The following is a 25,224-nucleotide window of genomic DNA, read 5'->3' as shown; positions in this document are numbered from 1 at the left end:
TTCTTTTTGTTGCAATGGTAAATGGGAGTGTTTTCCTGATTTCACTTTCAGATTTTTCATCATTAGTGTATAGGAATGCAAGAGATTTCTGTGCATTAATTTTGTATCCTGCAACTTTACCAAATTCATTGATTAGCTCTAGGAGTTTTCTGGTAGCATCTTTAGGATTCTCTATGTTTAGTATCATGTCATCTGCAAAGAGTGACAGCTTTACTTCTTATTTTCCGATTTGGAATCCTTTTATTTCCTTTTCTTATCTGATTGCTGTGGCTAAAACTTCCAAAACTATGTTGAATAAGAGTGGTGAGAGTGGGCAACCTTGTCTTGTTCCTGATCTTAGTGGAAATGGTTTCAGTTTTTCACCATTGAGGATGATGTTGGCTATGGGTTTGTCATATATGGCCTTTATTATGTTGAGGAAAGTTCCCTTTATGCCTACTTTCTGCAGGGCTTTTTTAAAATCATAAATGGGTGTTGAATTTTGTTGAAAGCTTTCTCTGCATCTATTGAGATGATCATATGGTTTTTCTCCTTCAATTTGTTAATATGGTGTATTACGTTGATTGATTTGCGTATATTGAAGAATCCTTGCATTCCTGGAATAAACTGCACTTGATCATGATGTATGAACGGTTTAATGTGCTGTTGGACTCTGTTTGCTAGTATTTTGTTGAGGATTTTTGCATCTATGTTCATCAGTGATATTGGTCTGTAGTTTTCTTTCTTTGTGGCGTCCTTGTCTGGTTTTGGTATCAGGGTGATGGTGGCCTCGTAGGATGAGTTTGGGAGTGTTCCTCCCTCTGATATATTCTGGAAGAGTTTGAGAAGGATAGGTGTTAGCTCTTCTCTAAATGTTTGATAGGATTCGCCTGTGAAGCCATCTGGTCCTGGGGTTTTGTTTGTTGGAAGATTTTAAATCACAGTTTCAGTTTCAGTGCTTGTGATTGGTCTGTTCATATTTTCTATTTCTTTCTGATTCAGTCTTGGCAGGTTGTACATTTCTAAGAATTTGTCCATTTCTTCCAGGTTGTCCATTTTATTGGCATAGAGTTGCTTGTAGTAATCTCTCATGATCTTTTGTATTTCTGCAGTGTCAGTTGTTACTTCTCCTTTCTCATTTCTAATTCTATTGATTTGAGTCTTCTCCCTTTTTATCTTGATGAGTCTGGCTAATGGTTTATCAATTTTGTTTATCTTCTCAAAGAACCAGCTTTTAGTTTTATTGATCTTTGCTACCGTTTCCTTCATTTCTTTTTCATTTATTTCTGATCTGATTTTTATGATTTCTCTCCTTCTGCTAACTTTGGGTTTTTTTGTTCTTCTTTCTCTAATTGCTTTAGGTGTAAGGTTAGGTTGTTTATTCGAGATGTTTCCTGTTTCTTAAGGTTGGAATGTATTGCTATAAAGTTCCCTCTTAAAACTACTTTTGCTGCATCCCATAGGTTTTGGGTTGTTGTGTCTCCATTGTCATTTGTTTCTAGGTATTTTTTAATTTCCTCTTTGATTTCTTCAGTGATCACTTCGTTATTAAGTAGTGTATTGTTTAGCCTCCATGTGTTTGTATTTTTTACAGATCTTTTCCTGTAATTGACATTTAGTCTCATAGCATTATGGTCAGAAAAGATACTTGATACAATTTCAATTTTCTTAAATTTACCAAGGCTTGATTTGTGACACAAGATATGATCTATCTGGGAGAATGTTCCATGAGCACTTGAGAAGAATGTGTATTCTGTTGTTTTTGGAAGGAATGTCCTATAAATATCAATTAAGTCCATCTTGTTTAATGTATCATTTAAAGCTTGTGTTTCCTTATTTATTTTCATTTTGGATGATCTGTCCATTGGTGAAAGTGGGGTGTTAAAGTCCCCTACTATGAATGTGTTACTGTCGATTTCCCCTTTTATGGCTGTTAGTATTTGCTTTATGTATTGAGGTGCTCCTATGTCGGGTGCATAAATATTTTCAATTGTTATATCTTCTTCTTGGATCGATCCCTTGATCATTATGTAGTGTCCTTCTTTGTCTCTTCTAATAGTCTTTATCTTAATGTCTATTTTGTCTGATATGAGTACTGCCACTCCAGCTTTCTTTTGGTTTCCATTTGCATGAAATATCTTTTTCCATCCCCTTACTTTCAGTCTGTATGTGTCTCTAGGTCTGAAGTGGGTCTCTTGTAGACAGCAAATATATGGGTGTTATTTTTGTATCCATTCAGCCAATCTGTGTCTTTTGGTGGGAGCATTTAGTCCATTTACATTTAAGGTAATTATTGATATGTATGTTCCTATTCCCATTTACTTAATTGTTTTGGGTTCGTTATTGTAGGTCTTTTCCTTCTCTTGTGTTTCTTGCCTAGAGAAGTTCCTTTAGCATTTGTTGTAAAGCTGGTTTGGTAGTGCTGAACTCTCTCAGCTTTTGCTTGTCTGTAAAGTTTTTAATATCTCCATCAAATCTGAATGAGATCCTTGCTGGGTAGAGTAATCTTGGTTGCAGGATTTTCTCCTTCATCACTTTAAATATGTCCTGCCAGTCCCTTCTGGCTTGCAGGGTCCTGCCAATCCTTTTTGGCTTGCAGAGTTTCTACTGAAAGATCAGCTGTAAACCTTATGGGGATTCCCTTGTGTGTTATTTGTTGTTTCTTCCTTGCTGCTTTTAATATGTTTTCTTTGTATTTAATTTTTGACAGTTTGAGTAATATGTGTCTTGGTGTATTTGTCCTTGGGTTTATCCTGTATGGGACTCTCTGTGCTTCCTGGACTTGATTAACTATTTCCTTTCCCATATTAGGGAAGTTTTCAATTATAATCTCTTCAAATATTTTCTCAGTCCCTTTCTTTTTCTCTTCTTCTTCTGGAACCCTATAATTCGAATGTTGGTGCGTTTAATGTTGTCCCAGAGGTCTCTGAGACTGTCCTCAGTTCTTTTCATTCTTTCTTCTTTATTCTGCTCTGCAGTAGTTATTTCCACTATTTTATCTTCCAGATCACTTATCCATTCTTCTGCCTCAGTTATTCTGCTATTGATCCCATCTAGAGTATTTTTAATGTCATTTATTGTGTTGTTCATCATTGTTTGTATCATCTTTAGTTCTTCTAGGGCCTTGTTAAATGTTTCTTGCAATTTGTCTATTCTATTTCCAAGATTCTGGATCATCTTTACTATCATTATTCTGAATTCTTTTTCAGGTACACTGCCTATTTCCTCTTCATTTTTTAGGTCTGGTGAGTTTTTATCTTGCTCCTTCATCTGCTGTGTGTTTTTCTGTCTTCTCATTTTGCTTATCTTACTGTGTTTGCAGTCTCCTTTTTGCAGGCTGCAGGTTCGTAGTTACCGTTGTTTTTGGTGTCTGTCCCCAGTGGCTAAAGTTGGTTCAGTGGGTTGTGTAGGCTTCCTGGTGGAGGGGACTAGTGCCTGTGTTCTGGTGGATGAGGCTGGATCTTGTCTTTCTGGTGGGCAGGTCCACGTCTGGTGGTGTGTTTTGGGGTGTCTGTGGACTTTTTATGATTTTAGGCAGCCTTTCTGGTAATGGGTGGGGTTGTGTTCCTGTCTTGCTAGTTGTTTGGCATAGGATGTCCATCACTGTAGCTTGCTGGTCATTGAGTGAAGCTGAGTGCTGGTGTTGAGATGGAGATCTCTGCGAGATTTTTGCCGTTTGATATTATGTGGAGCTGGGAGGTGTCTTGTGGACCAGTGTCCTGAAGTTGGCTCTCCCACCTCAGAGGCACAGCACTGACTCCTGGCTGCAGCACCAAGAGCGTCTCATCCACTCGGCTCAGGAGAAAAGGGAGATAAAGTAGAAAGAAAGAAAGATAGATAGAAAGATAGAAGGAAAGAAAGAAAGAAAGAAAGGGAGGAAGGGAGGGAGGGAGGGAGGGAGGAGGGAAGGAAGGAAGGAGGGAAGGGAAAAAAGAAAGAAAGATAAAGTGAAATAAAATAAAGTAAGATAAAATATAATAAAGTTATTAAAATAAAAAAATAATTTTTAAGAGAAAAAAAGAAAAAATTTAAATAAAAGGACAAATAGAACCCTAGGACAAATGGTGGAAGCAAAGCTATACAGACAAAATTTCACACAGAAGCATATACATACACACTCAATAAAAGAGGAAAAGGGGAAAAAATCATAAATCTTGCTGTCAAAGTCCACCTCCTCAATTTGGGATGATTCGTTGTCTAAAGGAGGGAAGGAGGGAAAGAAAGAAAGAAAGAAAAAAGATAAAATAAAGTAAAGTTATTAAACTAAAAAATAATTATTAAGAAAAAAATTAAAATAAAAAAACAAGAACAAAAAAAAAACGGACAGATAGAACCCTAGGACAAATGGTGGAAGCATAGCTATAGAGACAAAATCTCACACAGGAGCATACACATACACACTCACAAAAGAGGAAATGGGGAAAAAATCATAAATCTTCCTCTCAGAGTCCACCCCCTTAATTTGGGATGATCGTTGTCTATTCAGGTATTCCACAGATGCAGGGTACATCACGTTGATTGTGGAGATTTAATCCGCTTCTCCTGAGGCTGCTGGGAGAGATTTCCCTTTCTCTTCTTTGTTCTCACAGCTCCCAGGGGCTCAGCTTTGGATTTGGCCCCACCTCTGCGTGTAGGTCGCTGGAGGGCGTCTGTTCTTCGCTCAGAGAGGACGGGGTTAAAGGAGCCGCTGATTCGGGGGCTCTGGCTCACTCAGGCCGGGGGAGGGAGGGGCACGGAGTGCGGGGCGGGCCTGCGGCGGCAGAGGCCGCCGTGACGTTGCACCAGCGTGAGGCGCGCCATGCGTTCTTCCGGGGAAGTTGTCCGTGGTTCCCGGGACTCTGGCAGTGGCGGGCTGCACAGGCTCCCCAGAAGTGGGGTGTGGATAGTGACCTGTGCTCGCACACAGGCTTCTTGGTGGCGGCAGCAGCAGCCTTAGCGTCCCATGCCCGTCTCTGGGGTCTGCGCTTTTAGCCGCGGCTCGCGCCCGTCTCTGGAGCGCCTTTAAGCAGCGCTCTTAAAACCCTCTCCTCGCGCACCAGGAAACAAAGAGGGAAGAAAAAGTCTCTTGCCTCTTCGGCAGGTCCAGACTTTTCCCCGGACTCCCTCCTGGCTAGACGTGGCGCACTAGCCCCTTCAGGCTGTGTTCACGCCGCCAACCCCAGTCCTCTCCCTGCGCTCGGACCGAAGCCCGAGCCTCAGCTCCCAGCCCCGCCCGCCCTGGTGAGTGAGCAGACAAGCATCTCGGCCTGGTGAGTGCCTCTCGGTCGGCCCCAGTTCTCTGTGCGGGAATCTCTCCGCTTTGCCTTCTGCACCCCTGTTGCTGCACTCTGCTCCGTGGCTCTGAAGCTTTCCCTCAACCCATTTTTAAATAAGACTATTTGTTTTTGCTATTCAGTTGTATGAGTCTCATATATTTTGGATATTAACCCCTTATCAGATATGTGGTTCGCAAGTATTTTCTCCTATTCAGTAAGTTACCTTTTCATTTTGCTGATTGTTTTGCTGATTGTACAAAAGCTTTTTGGTTTGACTTAGTCCAACTTGTTTACTTTTGCTGTCGTATCCAAAAAATTGTTGCCAAAACCAATGTTGAGGAGATTTCCCCCTATGCTGTTTTCTTCTAGTAGTTTCACAGTTTTGGGTTTTACATTTGTCTTTAATCTATTTTGAGTAAGTTTTTGTGAGTGCCATAAGATAGGCATCCAATTTCGTTCTTTTGCTTGTGTTTATCCAGTTTTCCCAATACAATTTTTTGAAGAGACTATCCTTTCCCCACTGTGTACAGTTGACCCTTGAACAACATGTGTTTGAATTGCATGGGTCCACTTATGGGCAGAATTTTTCAATAAATTCATATTGCAGGACTACATGATCTGTGGTTAGTTTAATACTCAGATTTGGAAACATGGATAGAGAGGGCTGACTGTAAAATTATATACAGATTTTTGACTGTGTGGGGGTTGGTGCCCCAAACCCCCATGTTGTTCAAGAGTCAACTGTATTTTTGGCTTTCTCATCAAATATTAGTTGACCATATATGCAGGGGCTTGTTTTGGGCTTTCTACTCTGTTCCACTGGTCTACACCAGTAATATACTCTTTTGATTACTATAGCTTTGTAATATAGTGTGAAATCAAGAAGTATGATGCTTCCAGCTTTGTTCCTTTTCTTTCTTTCAGAATCGTTTTGGCTATTTGGGGTCTTTTGTGGTTCCATACAAATTTGGGGATTTTTTTCTATTCCTGTGAAAAATGCCACTGGAATTTTGATAAGAATTGCTCTGAGTCTATAGATTGCTTTAGGTAGTATGGACATTTTAGCAATATTAATTCTTGCAATTCAAGAACACGGGATAACTTTCCATTTGTTTGTGTCTTCAATTACTTTCATTAAAGTCTTGTAGTTTTCGGTGTACAGATCTTTCACTTCCTTGGTTAAATTTTTGCCTAAATATTTTATTGTTTTTGATGCTGCTGTGAATGAGATAGTCTTAATTTCTTTTCAGTTATTTTACTGTTAGCATATAGAAACACAACTGATTTCCATATGTTGATTTCATATCCTGCAACTTTACTGAATTCGTTGATCAGTTCCAACAGTTTTTTTTGGTGGAGTCTTCAGGATTTTCTATATATAAGATAATATCCAATAAGTGGTGCTGGGAAAACTGGACAGCTACATGTTAAAGAATGAAATTAGAACACCCCCTAATACCATACACAAAAATAAACTCAAAATGGATTAGAGACTTAAATGTAAGACCGGACACTATAAAACTCTTAGAGGAAAACATAGGAAGAACACTCTATGACATAAATCACAGCAAGATCTTTTTTGACCCACCTCCTAAAGTAATGGAAATAAAAACAAAAATAAACAAATGGGACCTAATGAAACTTCAAAGCTTTTGCACAGCAAAGGAAACCATAAACAAGACGAAGAGACAACCCTCAGAATGGGAGAAAATATTTGCAAACGAAGAAACTGACAAAGGATTAATCTCCAAAATATATAAACAGCTCATGCAGCTCAATATTAAAAAAGCAAACAACCCAATCCAAAAATGGGCAGAAGACCTAAATAGACATTGCTCCAAAGAAGACATACAGATGGCCAAGAAGCACATGAAAAGCTGCTCAACATCACTAATCATTAGAGAAATGCAAATCAAAACTACAATGAGGTATCACCTCACACCAGTTAGAATGAGCATCATCAGAAAATCTACAAATAACAAATGCTGGAGAGGGTGTGGAGAAAAGGGAACCCTCTTGCACTGTTGGTGGGAATGTAAATTGATACAGCCCCTATGGAGAACAGTATGGAAGTTCCTTAAAAAAGTAAAAATAGAATTACCATATGACTCAGCAATCCCACCAGTGGGCATATACCCAGAGAAAACCATAATTCAAAAAGACACATGCACCGCAGTGTTCACTGCAGCACTATTTATAATAGCTAGGTCATGGAAGCAACCTAAATGCCCATTGAGAGACGAATGGATAAAGAAGATGTACATATATACAATGGAATATTACTCAGCCATAAAAAGGAACGAAATTGGGTCATTTGTTGAGACATGGATGGATCTAGAGACTGTCATACAGAGTGAAGTAAGTCAGAAAGAGAAAAACAAATATATATTAACGCATATATGTGGAACCTAGAAAAATGGTACAGATGAACCGGTTTTCAGAGCAGAAATTGAGACACAGAAGTAGAGAACAAACGTATGGATACTAAGGGGGAAAAGCAGCGGGGGTGGGGGTGGGGTTGTGATGAATTGGGTGATTGGGATTTACATGTATACAGTGATGTGTATAAAATTGATGACTAATAAGAACCTGCTCTATTTTAAAAAAATCAGCAATGAAAAAAAAAGATAAAATCATCTGCAAATAAAGATAATTTTACATCTTTTTTCCCCAGTTTGGATGCCTTTTATTTCTTGATCTTGCCTGATTGCTTTAGCTGGGACTTCCAGTACTATGTTGAATAAGAATGATGAGAGTGGGCACCCTGGTCTTGTTCCTGATCTTAGAGGAAAAGATTTCAAACTTTTACCATTGAGTATAATATTAGCTGTGGGTTTGTCATATATGGTTTTTATTGTGTTGAGGTATTTTCCTTCTATACGCAATTTTTTGAGTATTTTTTTGTTGTTAAAATCTGATTTGTCTGTTTTATCTTTTGTCATTTGTGCTTTAGTTTCATATTAAAGAAACCATCTGCTAACACCAAAATCATGAAGATTTTCTTCTAAGAGTTATAGTTTTAACTCTTATGTTTATGTATATGATCCATTTTGAGTTAATGTTTGTGTATGATGTGAGGTAAGGGTCTAACTTCATTCTTTTGCATGTGGATATTTGGTTATCTGAACAGCATTTGTTGAAGAGAATATTCTATGCCCATTATCTTGTCTTGGTATCCTTGTCAAAATCAATTGACCATGGAGGTAGAGTTTATTTCTGGACTCAGTTTTGTCCTATTGATCAATATATCTATCTTTATATAAGAACCACACTCTTTTGGGTATTGTAGCTTTATAGTATGTTTTGAAAATGGGAATTGTGAGTTGTCCAACTTATTTCTACTTTGTCAAAATTGTTTTGGTATAAAATGGATAACTAATAAGAACCTGCTGTGTAAAAAAATAAATTAAATTAAAATAAAGATTGTTTTGGCTTTCATTTCCATTTAAATTTTATGATGAGATGGTAAAATTCTGAAAATCAGACTGTTGGAATTTTGACAAGGATTGTGTTGAATCTGTGTATTGATATTAACATTATGTCTTCCTAGTCATGAATGTGGAACATATTTCCATTTATTTAGACCTTTAATTTCTTTTGGCAATATTTTCTAGTTTACAATGTACACATCTTGCACTTCTTTGTTAAAATTTATTCCTATATATTTTCTTCCTTTTGGCACTATTGTAAATGGAATTGAATTCTTAATTTAATTTTCAGATGGTCCTAGTGTATAGAAATACATGTGATATTTGTGTATTCATCTTTTCTCTTATGAACAGGCTCAATTCATTTATTAGCTTTAATAGATTATTTTTGTGTAGATTACTTAAAACCTTCTATATATAATATAATATTATCTACATATAGAGATAACTTTACTTCTTACTTTCCTATCTGGATACATTTTATTTCATTTTCTTGTCTAGTTGCCCTAGCTTGTCCCTCCAGTTTGGTGTTGTGTAGATGTGGTGAGGATGAAAATCCTGTCTTGTTCCTGATCCTAGGGTGAAAATTTATAGTCTTTCACCATTAAGTATGGCATTAGCTGGGTTTTTTCATAGATGCCCTTTATCAGCTTGAAGAAGTTCCTTTCTCTTTGTAGTTTTTTGAATGTTGTTATCATGAATGAGTGTGGTATTTTGTCACATGCTTTTTGTTCATCTGTTGAGATATCTGAGATTTTTTGTCTTTTTTTCTGTAAATGTGCTATATTACATTGATTAACTTTTGGAATCTGAACTAAAATTGCATTTCTAGGATAAATTCAACTTAGTCATGTTGCATACTCATTTCTTTATATGTTTCTGGATTCACTCTGCTGGTATTTTGTTGAGAATCTGGTATTAGTGTATATATCATAAATGATATTGGGCTGTAGTCTAATGTTGTGTTTTTATGATTTTAATAATATCAGTGAAATATTGGTCTCTATTAATTGAAAAGAAGTGATTATCTTCTGTTTTTTAGAAGATTTTGAGAAGGATTGGTGCTAATTCTTTAAAAAGATTTTTTTTCACTTTAAAGAAATTTTATGGCACTTACCAGTGAAGCCATTCAGTCTTGGGCTTTTATTTATGACAAGTTATTGATGACTGAGTCAATCTCCCTACTTCTCTACACATATTTTCTATTTCTTCTTCAGTCATTTTCAATAGTTTGTGTCTTTTGAGGCATTTGTCTATTTTGTCTTATCTAATTTGTTGTTCATACTGTTCTTTTATAATCCTTTTTTATTTCTATAAGGTTGGTAGTAATAGTGCCTCTCTTATTCTTTGCTTTAGTAATTTGAGTCTTTTTTCTTGGTCATCCTAGCTAAATGTTTGTTGATTTTGTTGATCTTTACAAAGAACAAACTTTGGGTGGTTTTATTTTTCTCCATTTTTTTCTATTTATGATTAATTTCTGCTCTAATCCTTATTTATCCTTTCCTTCTATTTACTTTGAGTTTGATTTACCTTTCTTTTTCCAGTGTCTGAAGGTGGAAGGTAAGGCTGTTTATTTGAAATTTTTCATCTTTTTTATTGTGCATTATATAGCTCTCAATTTCCCACTACTGCTTTCACTGCATTTTTATGTTTTTGCTTAATTGATAGGCTTTATGTGGTTTTTTTTCAGTTTAAGTTTACAAGAAAAAGTGAGGAAAGTACATAGATTCCATATACTCCTCAATACCCCCAACTTCCCCTATATTTAATATCTTGCATCACTGTGGTACACTTGTTACAAAGGATGAGACAATATTGATACATTATTATTAAATAAAATCCATGGTTTACTCTTAGTGTTGACATTATAAGTGTATTCGTCAATACAGTATCATACAGAGGATAGTTTTATTGCCCTAAAACTCCTGTTATAACGCTGTGCTTATTCATCCCTTCCTTCCTCCCCCAGAACTCCTGTCAAGCACTGATCTTCTTATTGCCTCCATAGTTTTGCCTTTCAGAATGTCATATACATAGTTGGAATCATACAGTATGTATGTAGCCTTTTAAGATTGGCTTCTTTCACTTAGCAATGTATACTTAAGATGCCCCTATATCAGAGTTTAGGATCTAAGCACAGAGGGGACTATGAAGATTGCTTTGTGCTCTACAGCCTGCTGCTCACTTCAAGAACTGTGGAGGATTTCTCTCTGTTTCAGAGCTTGGATGTCAGCTATTTGGTCCTCCTATTAGTTCTCTTAGGTCTCCAATCCTGTCTCCCCTCTGGGTTTCTGTGCTTCAGGAGATACCACTTTATACTGATGTCTTATGCCCTCCCCCTGCCTCTCCCCATTTTCAAAGGACTACTTTAGCTGCTATCTTGTATTAGTTGAAGATTTGGATTGTTGCAGAGAGATGTCTTTCAACTACCCTGACCCACTGCTGGCTTTCATCAGCCTCTGACTTAGATTCATAGAAGACCTGCAGTGATTCATAACAGTTTTTCTGTTATGAATGTACAGAAAAACAGTTTTCATGCACAACACGACTTGATGTGGGATATCTCTGTCAGTTTTAGATTTTAGTGTGTTACTCCCATGCATTTAGTGAAGGCTTTGTGAAGTAGTTTGTAGGTGGGTAAAAATTAACTAATTGAATGAGATTCCTTGGGAATCTAAAATGTCACACCAGACAACATGGGACATTTAATGTTTCTTTAAGAAGTTTGGCTGGTCTCTCCTTACCACTATCCATGGCATTCTTCTAGGGATAAAATGACCATGAATCTCTCAGGAATGGCTTATCATTTTCTGCAAAAATAGTTCTTTTTCTTCTAATCCTTTGCAGCCTCAAATCTCTGATGGGATTAGAAAAACACTATACTTTTGTATGTTATCCAGCTTGTTCTCATTTGTAGAGTGAGGGTTATGGTCTTTTGTGATTTTCTTTATTCTTTTTTTTTAACATCTTTATTGGAGTATAATTGCTTTACAATGGTGTGTTAGTTTCTGCTTTATAACAAATTGAATCAGCTATACATATACATATATCCCCATTCTACATTCTAAATGTTTAAATGTTTTTAAAAATAGTTTTCTGTAGGTAAAAGCTTGTTTTGCTGAGGATAGTGTCCACTGTGTTCCTTAAACTACCATTCTGGAAGTCTCTCCAAAGGTGATTTTTTTCCATATGGATATTCACTTGACTCAGAACTATTTATTAAACATACCATCTTTTCTTCAAAGTACTGCAGTTTCTTCTTGTCATAAATCAGATCATCATATACATATGTGTCTGATTCTGGACTTTAGATTTTGTTCCAATAATTAGTTTGTTTAACCTTTTGCCAATACTACAGCTCTTGGATTACTGTCTTTTTATAATAAGTATTCTTATCTGGTAGTTATTTCCTCCTCTTTCCTCATCTTCTTCAAAATCTCAATTATTTTTGACCCTCTGCATTTCCTTATGAATTTCAGGATTGCCTAGTATATTTTACAAAAACATACTGGGATTTTCATTGGGATTGTGTTGAATCTATATATTATTATAATTAGGGGAGAATTTATATCTTAACAATAGTCTTCTGATCCATAATATATCCATTTACTTACATCTTTAAATGTTTTCTCAAAATGTGATTTTAATATTCAGTATAAAAGTCTTTCACATTTTCATATCTGTATCTAGGCCTTTGATTTCTTATACAATTCTAAGAAAAGTCTGTATCAGTCAAGGTTTCATCAGAGGAATGGAACCAGTTTAAATGTGTTTAATCTGCCCAGTGGATTTCAGACTTGTCCCCATTTCACATAAGCTATTCTCTCTCTCTCTCTGCTGTTATGGCCTTTCAACAAACTCAGTCAGGACCACCCATATTTAGGATAATCTCTTTTGGCTTCGAGTCAACTATATATCATATCTACAAAATACATTCACAGCAACATATAGATTAATATTTGAATAATTGGAGACTAGAACCTAGCTAAGTGGACACAGAACTGTATCACAATGTCATTAAATTTCCTTTTCAATTTTTTATATTATATTTTATATTTATTGATAATATATATTTATATTTTTACAATATAATATATATAATATATTTATATACCTATTTTATATTACATTTGTATATATTATAATGGAGACTTTATTTTAATGGTGGGGACATTATAAACAAACAAGCAAATCAGATAGTAATAAATACCAAGAAGAAAATTAAAGCAGGAGGTGGGTATACACATCTGTCAAACGAACTTGAGGTGTGGGAAGTAAATTTAGAAGAAAGATTGTGGTGGGTGGCATGAAAATAGGATGAAATAGGATGGCCAAGGTGCATTCCTCTCAGGTGGCAGCTGTGTGTGATGGCGCCTGTGTGAAGTGAACAAATGGCACAGGAAGATTGCTGGGAAGGAGTATCCATGTTGTGCAGGATGATAAAATTTCCTTTTTAATTTAAATGTTTGTTGCTGAAATAAATAAAATTGATTTTTGTATCCTGACTTGCTAAATTCACTTAATTCTAAGAGTATGTTCATAAATTCCTTGGTTTCATTAAGTATCCAATCTCGTGTGTAAATAATGAAAATTTTATTTCAACCTTTCTCATCCTTATGACTTTAATTTCTTTTTCTTGTTTTATTGTACTAGTTTGGACCTGCAGTACAAACTTGATTAAAGGTGATAATAGAAGTCATCCCTGGTGTTTTTTTTTAATAGTGATGGTAAAATATTTCATTTTTGCCATTGAATGTAATGTTTGCTGAAGTCTTTTTGAAATGTTTTTTCTTAGAATGAGCAAGTTGCCTGTCATTCCTATTTTGCTATAAACGTTTACCACGAGCATGTTTTAAATTTTGTCAAATACCATTTCTGCCTCTATTAATATGGTTCTGATTTTTCTGTTTTTACCTTTGGTAATGTGATGAACTACATTGAATGATTTTTGAATGATAAACCACCCTTGGATACCCAGAATGAAGATCACCTGATTGTGATATATTCTATTGTTTTATTTATTGCTAGATTTGAAATGTTAAAGGTTTAGTAAGGGTTTTTTTTTTAACATCTATATTCATGAGAGAGATTTGTCTGTGATTTTTCTTTCTTTCAATGTCCTGATCAGATTTTGGAATCAAAGTTTTGTTGGTTTCTTAAAAAATATCTGAGATGTCTTTCTTCTTATTTAGTTATGTGTATGAATTTTGCAAAATTAATGCTATTTCTTTCTTAAATGCTGGGTCTGGGGTTTTGTTATGGGCAAGTTTTAAGTAATAGAGTAAATTTCTTTACAGATATTGGATTATTCAGATTTCCTGTGCATTATTTTTTCAGCTTCGGTAAATCATATTTTCAAGCAATTTGCTTTTTTTTCTCTAAATTTTAAATTTAATTGCATACATTTGTTCACAATAACCTCATTAGTTTTAAATATCTTTAGGATCTCTTGCAATATGCCTTTTTTCTGATATTAGTAATTTCTGTTTTCTCTTTTTCTTAACCAGTCTTACTAGACATTTTATCAATTTTATTCAGCTTTTCAAAGAACACAGTTTTGTCCCTTTCATTTTTCTCTATTTTATATTTTTAAAATTAAATTGATTTATAACCAGATATTTCTTATTTTCTTCCTTATAATAGTCTAACGTTAAACTTTACCATTATTTTTCTAACTTCTTATAATGTAAACTTAAAAATTGATTTTCAGTGTTTCCTCGATTGTAATATGAGAATATATATATATATACACACACATATTCTACTAATGTCTGTTAAAGCTGCTTACCACAAATTTTGACATATTCATTGTATTTATTCTATTTCACTTTGAAATATTTTTACTTGGGATTTTATCTTTGATCCTTTGATTATTTAATAATGTAAAATATATTTTATTTATTGTTTTACTGTTGGTTTCTAGGTTACTTCCATTGAAGTCAAGAAGATGTTTTGAATGATTTCAGTCTTTATAAGCGTGTTGAGGCTTTCTGTGTTGTGAAACATATGATCAATTTTGTTAAATGCTCCCTATACCCATGAAAAGCAAATGAATCCTGCCATTTTTGGTTGGAGTTGTTCTATGCATGACAAAGAGGTCATGTTTCATTATGTTCATCATACTTTCTTTGTCTTTATTCATTTGTATGTGTGTGTTAGTGTTTTATCCATTTTTTAAAATGTAGTGTTTTTGACAAGGGTGCTTGTCCACCCTACTAGGAAGCAGAAGTCCTTCCATTCCTCTTAATCAAATACCACATACACATTGCCAACTCTTAAATATATTTCCAGCTAGACCTTTCATCTGAATCCAGGCTCATATATCTAAATGTGTAACGAGTATCTTCACATCTCTCTGATACTTCACATTCATGTTAAAACTAAAATCATCATCTTCCACCCCAAACTTCCCTCTGCCAATCTTCCCATCTTACTGAAAGAAGTACTATCAATTAAGTTGTTCATGTAGAAAAAAAATAAGAGAATTAAGTTTAGACTCCATTCTTGATGTCCATAGCACATGCAGAAAGTCAGTAAGTTCTACCTTTTTGACATCTCTTTGATCTATCTCCTCTCCATCCCCACAGATACTGCTCCATTATCTCCTATTTGAACTCTTTCAGAAGCTTTTAATTGCTTTCTTGCCCTCAGGGCCCTCAGGAAGAGCCTTGTTCTGTCTGATTTGCCCTCCATATAATTGCCAGTGTTATTGTTATAAATCATAAATCTGACTTATTACTTCTTTGCTTAAAATCCTTAAATTGCTTCTTATTACCTGCAAGACATATTTTAAACATCTATGTCTTTGCAATAATGTTCTTTTTTTTCTGGAATGTCATTCTTGTGTTCCATCTCACTATTTTGTCCACTTGGAAAACATCTTTTCTATTGTGCAAGAATGAGTTTGTGTCAAGTTCTTTGCCCATCCTCAACTAGAATGGCATATTTCCACCATTGTTCCCTTACTAAGTCCATTATGGCCTTTTATCACAAAACCTCTAAAACTTTATTTCATTTAATTTTACATATCTGTGACACCCATCTACTCCAAGACTCTGAACAATTCAATAGAAAGAACTTTGACTGATTCATCTTTGTGTAATTCAGTATTGAACTTGGCAGTTACTGGACACACAGTAAATATTGGTTGATTGAGTAAATAGAAATTTTTAAAAAACTACATACAATTTGCTGTATTTTCACCCATTTAATGTGAAACGTTTTATAAATGTTAATTTTAATCCATTAATCTGGTTATCTCCTATATTTGATCAGAAACAACGTTATTCTGTGAATAGCTCTGTTTTGTCTGTGAAGTCCTAACTGCTGTAGGCCATGTCTGGTATTTCAGTTAATCAATTAAGCTACCATAGAAATAAGTAAGAGGATAAATGACTTAGACAGAATCTTTAATGTGACATCTCTCATGAGAACTGGTTCATATTACCATGTAGCAGAGCAGAGAGAGTGATAACAGCCATGTAGGGTGATCCTGAAAATAACTGCCTTTAGAATTCCCACAGGTTAAACTCATTGTCTTCCCACAACCGTCTCCCCTTTCCACTCTCTGTCACAGTGATTGGCATCGTCACCCATGTGGTTGCAAAATCAAACCCCTTAGGGTCATTTTTTCACTTTCACCTTTTCTTCACCCTACATTCTTCAATCCATTACTAAGTTCTATTGATCTTACCTCTAAAATAGTTCCCAAATCTGTCAATTTCTTTCCCTTTTCACCGCCACCACCCTCTTCCAAGACACCACCATCTTATAGCATATGTAATTCCTTACCATAATATTTATTGTGTATTTCATTCTTTCTTCTCTGTCACCAATAGACTGTGAGCTTCCTGAGAACAACGTATATTTCTGATACTCTATCCCTCCAGGAACATGTTGTCATCAAATATGAAAGTGGGTGCTAATAGTTAATGTATTACTTTCCCCTAAGTGTTCTATTTGCATTTTAACAATAGCCTTCCAGGAATGATGCTTTAGAACAATGTTTCCCAAATGATAGTCTGTAAAACCCTAGTCAGGTATTCTGGGTTAAATAACTGGGGAAACAGCAAACTTTATCTCCTTCTTGGATATAGTATCCATTTACTATGTTAAAGGTTTTGAAACATACTGCAATAAAGCATACAGATTAATTGTATATAGCCCAGTATTTTCCACACTGACTAGACCAGAGAATCTCTTTTTCATGGCATATCTATTAACGTCTTGCTGAGTGGTGTATTTTGGACACAGTCTATAAAATGACTCATAAATGATCAACTTTGGACTCCAACTGTCCAATGTAGGACAGTTATAAATGGCAAGAGGAGCTTGCCTTAGCCCTGAAATGCTCTTGAAAGGCTGAGGGTGTCTCCCAAATGACCTCAACAACCTCTTAACAGCTTGGTATGACTATGCCATCCAAAGACCATCTCCTTAGTCTAACTTTTGGTCTTTCCAGTGTTGTTTCATCCCAGAATATCTGAGTACCCTTGCAGACTTTACATAACAATGTATCTGTTGGGAATACCAGGTGAACCATCTTGTTTCTTCTTCCCATAAAAATGTTCTTTTCAAATTGTCAGTTCCATTGTACCTCGTTAGCTCTGTTTGATTATTTTTCCCTGGGTAGAATGAGAAACTTTTCGAGTTTCACTACTCAACTGCCTTTCTTCAAACTTGGCATAAATAATCCTCAGGGAAAAACATTCCCGACCATTGTAAGTTGACTGTGGCTCTCGTGTGTGTGTGTGTGTGTGTGTGTGTGTGTGTGTGTGTGAAAGAGAGAGAGGGAGAGAGGATTGGATATATTGATTTTTATATACAGCTTCTTTAGAGTCTGTGAAAATCACAACAATTCAATAGCTTGGGAGCTTCCCTGGCCCATGGAAAACCCTTGGAGACTTTCTCACTTAAGTTACCCTACCACTGACCCAAGGCCATGCATATCTTGCTTCACTGTCTTCTAGTCCTCAGTCTTATTATTGCTACATCCCCTAAGAAGATCACTGGCATTACATTTGTCTTCACAGTGCAATCTCCTAGCAGAGAGTTATCACCTTTGTGTTAGCCTCTTCTCCCAAGAAAGGAGTGTCCCTCTCCTTTATAAGACAAATTCCTACCCTGAAAATCTCTTCTCTCCAAGATCCTGAGGGATCTTGCTCCTATATTTTCCATTTACTCATGTATTCATTCACAAATAGTTATTAAACTATTCCTATGCTCCAGGCACTGTCAAAGGTACTGGGGTCTACAACTGAGAATGAAATAGTATTGATAACTGTCCCTGCCCTCCTGGAGTTCACTCATTTCAGTTCTTGAATGCCTTCCTCTGCGCTGTCTCCTTCCTTCCCCTCAGCCCTCAGAAATAGCTATGAGTGTCACATACAGAGAAAAGCAGTTGTCTTTTCAATGGCCATCTGATTCCTGTCATATACTGACCCTACTCCTTTTCCCACAGTTTGTAAAATGACCTTTCTAAAGCATAAATATGATTTCCCATTACCTAAAGCTGAAGCTCCAATTTCTTAGTAAAGCTTGCAAGACTTTTCGCAATATGGCCCCAGTCTGGTGTCTTGATCTGAATTCTCCCAGCTCCCCATTACAAACCCTGTGCTCAAAGCTGGGACTAGAGTGAGGTGCCTAAGGTATGAACCTAAGAGTGAGTGCTTCCTTAAATTTTTTGTGCCCCAGATGTTTCACTCAGTTTACCTGAGTCCCAACCCTGCTTATATTGGGGCCACACTTGATGGGCTCTGAGTCCCCAGACACATGATGTGCATTTACATCTCTGTGCCTTTGCAGTGTTTCCCTTGTTTTCACCATCCTTCCTCTCTCATAATTAAAGGCAATTAAAAAATTTTTAGTTATGCTTATTTGAGTCACACCTAACTAGAATATAAGCCCCAAGAGAGCAGTGGTTGTGTCTGTGTTGCTCACTGTTGTATCTCCAGCAGTTAGGAAAAGGAAGGGTAAAATGAATCCAGTTCAAAAGCCACTTCATCCATGGAATCCTCCATGACACTTCTGTCCCTCTGCAAATTCAAATGCTCCTCTTCTGTGCTCACACAAGGCTCCAAGGATATAACTCAGTTTTAGCTTTATCACATTGTAAGATATTTTCACTGTCTCCTTCCGACTATATGATATATATGATACAGTATTATTAGCTATAGTCACTACGTTGTTAATCTTATAACTGGGAGTCTGTATCCTTTGAGCAATATCTCCTTGTTTCCCCCACTCCCAACCCCTGGTAACCACCACTCTGTTCTCAATTTCTCTGAATTTTTCCTTTTTAGGTTCCACATATAAGGAACTCTCATTCATTAAGTATGAGAATGAAAAATGATACAGCCTCTTTTGAAGACATTTGGCAGTTTCTTACAAAACTAAACAAAATCTCACCATATGACCCAGCAATCATGCTCCTAGGTATTTACTCAACTTATTTGAAAAGCTATGTCCACACAAAACCCTGCAGGAGTGGTAATCCATATTCTGATCCCATATAATTCACCCTGCAAAAATCATGTGGATCTTGGCAGATGAGGATAAACTAACATAAACTTAACACAAAATAGCCCCTAGTAGTGCTTCTATACTAGATATGGTGTTCTTACTGTAATGGATCATTAATATATCCTCTGGTATTTGGTATGTGACTTTGATATAGCTAAAGGATTTGTTTGAATATTCATCAGAAAGAAGGATGAGAAGTTATTTACATTCACCTGGATAGACAGTGGCCTATATTAATGGTCTTCGTGCAGGTCTATTTTAACTCTCCTGCTCTTTGTCAGAATAGTCCCAAAAGAATTTGATAGTCTGGAAATTCTGTAGGATCTCATGCTAGTCCACTATGTTGATAATATCAATTTACTTGGCTCTGATAAAGAGGAAGTAGCAAATATTTTGGATTCATAAACTCCAGAGGGTGGTAGATAAATCTCATAAGGACACAGGGACTTGTCATTTTGGTGAATTTTTAAAGGATCAAGTTATCTGGGCCATGCAGCCATGCCTCTTCCTTGAAAAGGACATGTTATTGTACCTTGCATCTCTTACTACTGAGAAGGTACCACAGTGCTTGGTAGGTCTGTTTGGATTTTGGAGACTACATATACTGTAATTGGGAATACTGGCCTGACCCATCTATGAGACGACTTTGACATGTTAAGTGGGACTAAAAGCAAGAAAAGACATTGAGGAAGGTCTGGCTACAGTACACGTGGCACTGTCTCTTGGGATAAACCCTCTGGCAGATTCCATGGTGCTAGAGATATTTGTGGTAGATGAAGATGCCATATAGAGTCTCTGGTGAACCTGAACAGTAAAGGTGAAGCACAGACCCCTAGGGTTCTGAAGTAAGTCCACACTGTCTACCACAGAGAAATATATACCATTTAGAAAGAAACTGCATATTTGCTATTTGGTTCTGGTAGAGAATGAATGAGTGTCTGTCCATGGGACATTAATCGACTATGCAACCAGAACTTCCCTCGTGAACCGGGTTCTGTCAGACCCATAAGATTGGGCCGTCACAGCAGCAATCCATGGTATGATAGAAGTAGTGTATTTGGAATTAGATCTGAGTATGTCCAGAGGGAATGAGTAAGTTACTTGAACCAGTGCCCCAGTCCCTGTTGTTGCAATAAGGCCTCTCTTTCAGCTCACATCTGTGGCCTCATAAGGCCTTCTCTATGACTGATTGACAGAGGAGGAAAAAGCCTGAGTCTGGTTCCTGTGTTGATGTGAACAAATAATGAATGACAGCTGCACTACAGGCCCAGTCTGAGGCAACTCTGAAATACAGTAGTAAGGAAAAATGCTTCAAGTTGCAGAGCTGATCAATCATCCACTTTGGGTGGAGACATAAATAAGCATATATATGGACTTCTGGGCAGTGGTGAATAGTTTGACTGGTTGGTCAAGTTGTTGGGAGAAGCAAGATTGGAAGGTCAAGGCAAAAGGAGAGGCATGTGGATGGACCTAAAGGCGTGCACACAGTGTGAGGATCTTTATGTCTCACAGTAAGGCTCATGAGAGAACATCTACTGAAAAAGAAGCATTAAACAAGTTAACAGAATGACTTTCTCAGTAGATGTCAGCCAGCCTCTGTTTTTGGAATACCAGCACTTGCACAATGCACCTATGAGTGGAGTAATCATGATATCAGAGATAGAAACTACATATTGGACCAACAACATGGGCTCTCTCTTACCAAGACTTATTAGCTACTACCACTTGGTATCTTGAGTATCTTTCTGATCTTTCAGTACCAGAGGCCAATGCTAAAACCTCAATATGGTACTTTCCCTTGAAGAGACAAACCAGACATTTAGTGGCAAGTTGATTACATCCTGCCCTGTAGATTTACTTTTATCCTGAGTAAGGACTTACCTTTCTTGCCTGCAATGCATCAGACAACTCTACTGTTTGAGTTCTCAAAGAAAGTCTGATTTTCCAACATGAGGTCCTGCATATTACTACTTTGCATTAACGAATTCACTTCATGGCAAAGGAGGAATGACAATGGGTGTGTCACTATGCAATCCACTGGTTCTGTCATATGTCACATTACCCAGAAGCTGCCAGCCTAAAAGAGTACTAGCATAGTCTCTTGAAGGCTCAGATAAGGCAACATCTTAGATATGATGCCTATGATTTGGAGATTCTGTCCTTTAATGAAGCAGTCTATGTCTTGAACGAATCGTCATTATATGGTGCTCCATCTCCAACAGGTAGACTACATAGATATGGGGGAAATGGGTGGAAGAAGGAGTGGCCCCACTCACCATCATTTCCAATGACCCACTTGAAAACTTTAAGTTCTGTGGTTCTAGGTGGCCTGGTTTCTAGAAGGTGGATACGTCTACCAGGGGACACTGTAAGATTCCTAATAAACTTAAAGCTATGGCTGCCACCTGGTGATTTGGGGTTTCTCATGTCAATAGAACAGCAGGTAAAGGAAGGGATTAACATACTGGAAAAGCTAACTTGACCATCATGAGTAGGTAGAGTTGTTATCCCTATATCCATTTGTTAACTGTGAATGGACAATGGACCTGGAAAGAAGGGGCTGGAGACCAGGGAGGCCAGTCATGTTTCTTCCATGTCCAGCCTCCCAGAGATCTTGAGCTCCTCAGGACTGATTCTACCTCCACAGCAATGAGTTTAGAATATGGCAGGAAAGGAGGTCATCCTCAAGGTGACCTCCAGAAGCTATCTCCAGAAAGCACCACGGTGAAACATTCCCAACCATTACAAGGCCTGCAGAGTGGCTCCACTATCAGGGAAGGAAGTGTGTTCATTAACTATGGGCCAAGAGGGAATATGGCAATTAGGCTCTGAATGTCACGAAATAGTGCTATAGGTAGAAGCAGAGAGCTTGCCCAAAAGCCAAACTGAAGAAATTGTTCAGTGCTGACTGAAATGGCCACTTCTGTGGCTTGTGAGAATTTGACTTCATCAGCCAGCAGAGGAATCAGCTTGATCCATCAGAGATTTTTCAAGGCTCTATTGGGAAACTGGATTCTTTTTTTTTTTTAACATCTTTATTGGAGTATAATTGCTTTACAATGGTGTGTTAGTTTTTCTTTATATAACAAAGTGAATCAGCTATACGTATACATATATCCCCATATCTCCTCTCTCTTGCATGTCCCTCTCACCCTCCCTAACCCACCTGGACTTGAGGACACGGGGAGGGGGAAGGGTAAGCTGGGACGAAGTGAGAGAGTGGCATGGACTTATATACACTACCAATGTAAAATAGATAGCTAGTGGGAGGCAGCCACATAGCACAGGGAGATCAGCTCGGTGCTTTGGGAAACTGGATTCTTATTTTGGAATTCTCCTTTTTCTGTATCCTATTACTTGACACCAAGTATTCCTCACATTGTTCCATATTTGTTCAACGTTCCTTATATGCTGAGTGCCTACAGTGTGCCAGGCCCTGTGTGGTTCAAGTAGTGGTGAGATTGGGGGAGTGAGATTGGGGGGCCAGGATAAGATACAAGGTTGTGTTAGCCATGGCACCTTTCCTTGAGGAGCTTGAGATCCAGCAAGGCAGACAGAACTTTGATCAAAAACAGTGTAAAATTGCTGGAGTAGAAGTCTAAGCACAGCACCGTGGGACTCCAAAGGAATAAGAAGCTGTTTAGCTGCCTGGAGATCAGGGAAGTCTTCACAAAGGAGAGGATACTTGAGCAGAGGCTTGATTAATAAATAGAAGCTTAAGGTTGAGAAGAGGAGAAAGGTCGTTCTTGGCAGAGAGAACTGAGTGTGCCAAGATACCAAAATAAGAAATATGGCTGTATTTTGTGGGAAAGCGAGCCTTTGTGGGAATCTGATCCATTACAAAGTTGTGCAGGCTTGTTCTCTGCCTAAGAGTGCCTGGCCCAAGAGGTCACATAGGTGCCGATCCCCAGCTTACATTCTGCTTGTCAACTCAGACATTCTAGAAAGAAGCGGCTTCTTCCTAGAGAAAGGGGTTTTATTCTATAAGTTTTTATTATCAGTGGACCCAGTCTCTCCATTATTTTCCTTCTGTCTTAAAGCTTCATCTCAGAGTACGATGGTGATGGTGAATGACCGCCCCCCCCCCCCAAGATATTCTCAGACTCAAATCAGATGTCAGTGGCAGGATTTTCTTGTGAATCCTTGCCAAGAAAGACCTAGGGTTGATTGCCCTTACTTTTTTCTTGAAACCCTGACACATTCTGGGGAAGGACAATCTGGAGATGTTCTCTTTGGGAAGCCCCCTGTGGCTTTGGAGAGCAGGGTGCCCAGGAAGTGCAGAGTGACTCAAGGGAGCCAAGGAAAGGGCAGGGAGAGAGGCAGTTGGTAGCCAACACACATAAAAAATAGTGCCACCCATGGTCCATAAATAGATTTCATACTCAGTTAAACTCAACCAGTTACACCTGCTTCCTCCTACCCCCAAGTACACACACACACACACACACACACACACACACACACACACACACACACACACACACACCCTTTAAGGGAAAACAAGGAAAAGGAGGCAAAACTAGAAGCTGATGACCTATCTCACAGTATCTAGAGCAGCGGCGTCCGGGGCTGGGGGCCGAGGCCGCGGAGCTTGCGGAGGCAAGGCCGAGGACAAGGAGGGTCTCCCCGTCACCAAGCTGGGCCTCCTGGTCAAGGACATGAAGATCAAGTCCCTGGAGGAGATCTGTCTCTCTTCTCTGCCCATCAAGGAATCTGAGATCATTGACTTTTTCTTGGGGGCATCCCTCAAGGGTGAAGTTTTGAAGACCATGCCTGTGCAAAAGCAGACCCGTGCTGGCCAGCGGACCAGGTTCAAGGCATTTGTTGCCATCAGGGATTACAACGGACATGTTGGTTGAAGTGCTCTAAGGAGGTAGCCACTGCCATCCGTGGGGCCATCATTCTGGCCAAGCTCTCTCTCCATTGCCCCCGTGCGACGAGGCTACTGGGGGAACAAGATCTGCAAGCCCCAAACCGTCCCTTGCAAGGTGACTGGCCTCTGTGGCTCTGTGCTGGTGCGCCTCTTCCCTGCCCCCAGGGGCCCTGGCATCGTGCCCAAGAAGCTACTGATGATGGCTGGCATTGACTGCTGCTACACCTCTGCGGGGGCCTGCACTGCCACGCTGGGTAACTTCACCAAGGCCAATTTGGATGCCATTTCCAAGACCTACAGTTATATCACTCCTGATCTCTGGCAAGAGACTGTGTTCACCAAGTCTCTGTATCAGGAATTCACTGACCATCTTGTAAAGACCCACACCAGAGTTTCCGTGCAGAGGACTCAGGCTCCAGCTGTAGCCACCACATAGTTTTCTATAAGAAAAATAAAGTGAATGAAGCTGGTTTAAAAAAACAAAACAAAACAAAAAAACTTTCCTTCTTTCCCTCACCCACTCTACCACTTTCCTTGGACTGTTACCAAGTTTGCTCTGGCAGTATTGGGGCTGGCTGCCAGCCTCTCATGCCTACTGGAGCCACTGTCCCCCTCTGCCCCAGAGGTCACAACTTGTTATTGGTCTCTCACCACCAGTGCCCTCGACTTGGAGGCCAGATGACTTTGTGTCTCCTTACTTCTTTGTAAAGAGTCCCCAGTACTCTATATCCCAACTTCTGTGACTGTGATCAGTTCAGTTATCAACATGAACTCTGTTTCCTCATCTCTAAAACAGTAATAATGTAATAATAATAATATCTATCTCAGAGGGTTGTTTGTGAGAATTAATTGAGATTTTTCTGGGTAAAACACCCAACACAGTGCCTAGCACATAGTAAAAGCTCACTAAATCTTATTGACTAGCATCTATTTCACACAGATGCACTTCAGTCACACAGGAAGTGGACTGAGTAGGGACTTGAACTAAATTTTTATGACTTGGTCCAATGTATAAGTTCATGGGTATTTCCACTTATCCTAGAAGGGAACTTTGAGTTTCTTTTCAACTTACTCTCTGAGTATCTACTGTGTGTAAGGTGCTTGGGCTTGGCACTGGAGATACCGAGATGAATAAGACATTATTCCTGTCATTGAGTTCATTGTCTCA

At 38.1% G+C, this 25,224-nt stretch overlaps 1 pseudogene; it reads left to right on the top strand.

Moving 5' to 3' along the window:
• The first annotated feature begins 23,712 nt into the window (after positions 1 to 23,712).
• On the top strand, positions 23,713 to 24,524 carry LOC101323108 (small ribosomal subunit protein uS5 pseudogene; annotated as a pseudogene).
• The last annotated feature ends 700 nt before the right edge of the window (positions 24,525 to 25,224 follow it).

This window comes from Tursiops truncatus, chromosome X, assembly GCF_011762595.2.
Source record: "Tursiops truncatus isolate mTurTru1 chromosome X, mTurTru1.mat.Y, whole genome shotgun sequence".
In the NCBI taxonomy this organism is placed as follows: domain Eukaryota; kingdom Metazoa; phylum Chordata; class Mammalia; order Artiodactyla; family Delphinidae; genus Tursiops; species Tursiops truncatus.
Note: the sequence above shows the minus strand (reverse complement) of the source record. Positions and strands in the feature narration are given on the sequence as shown.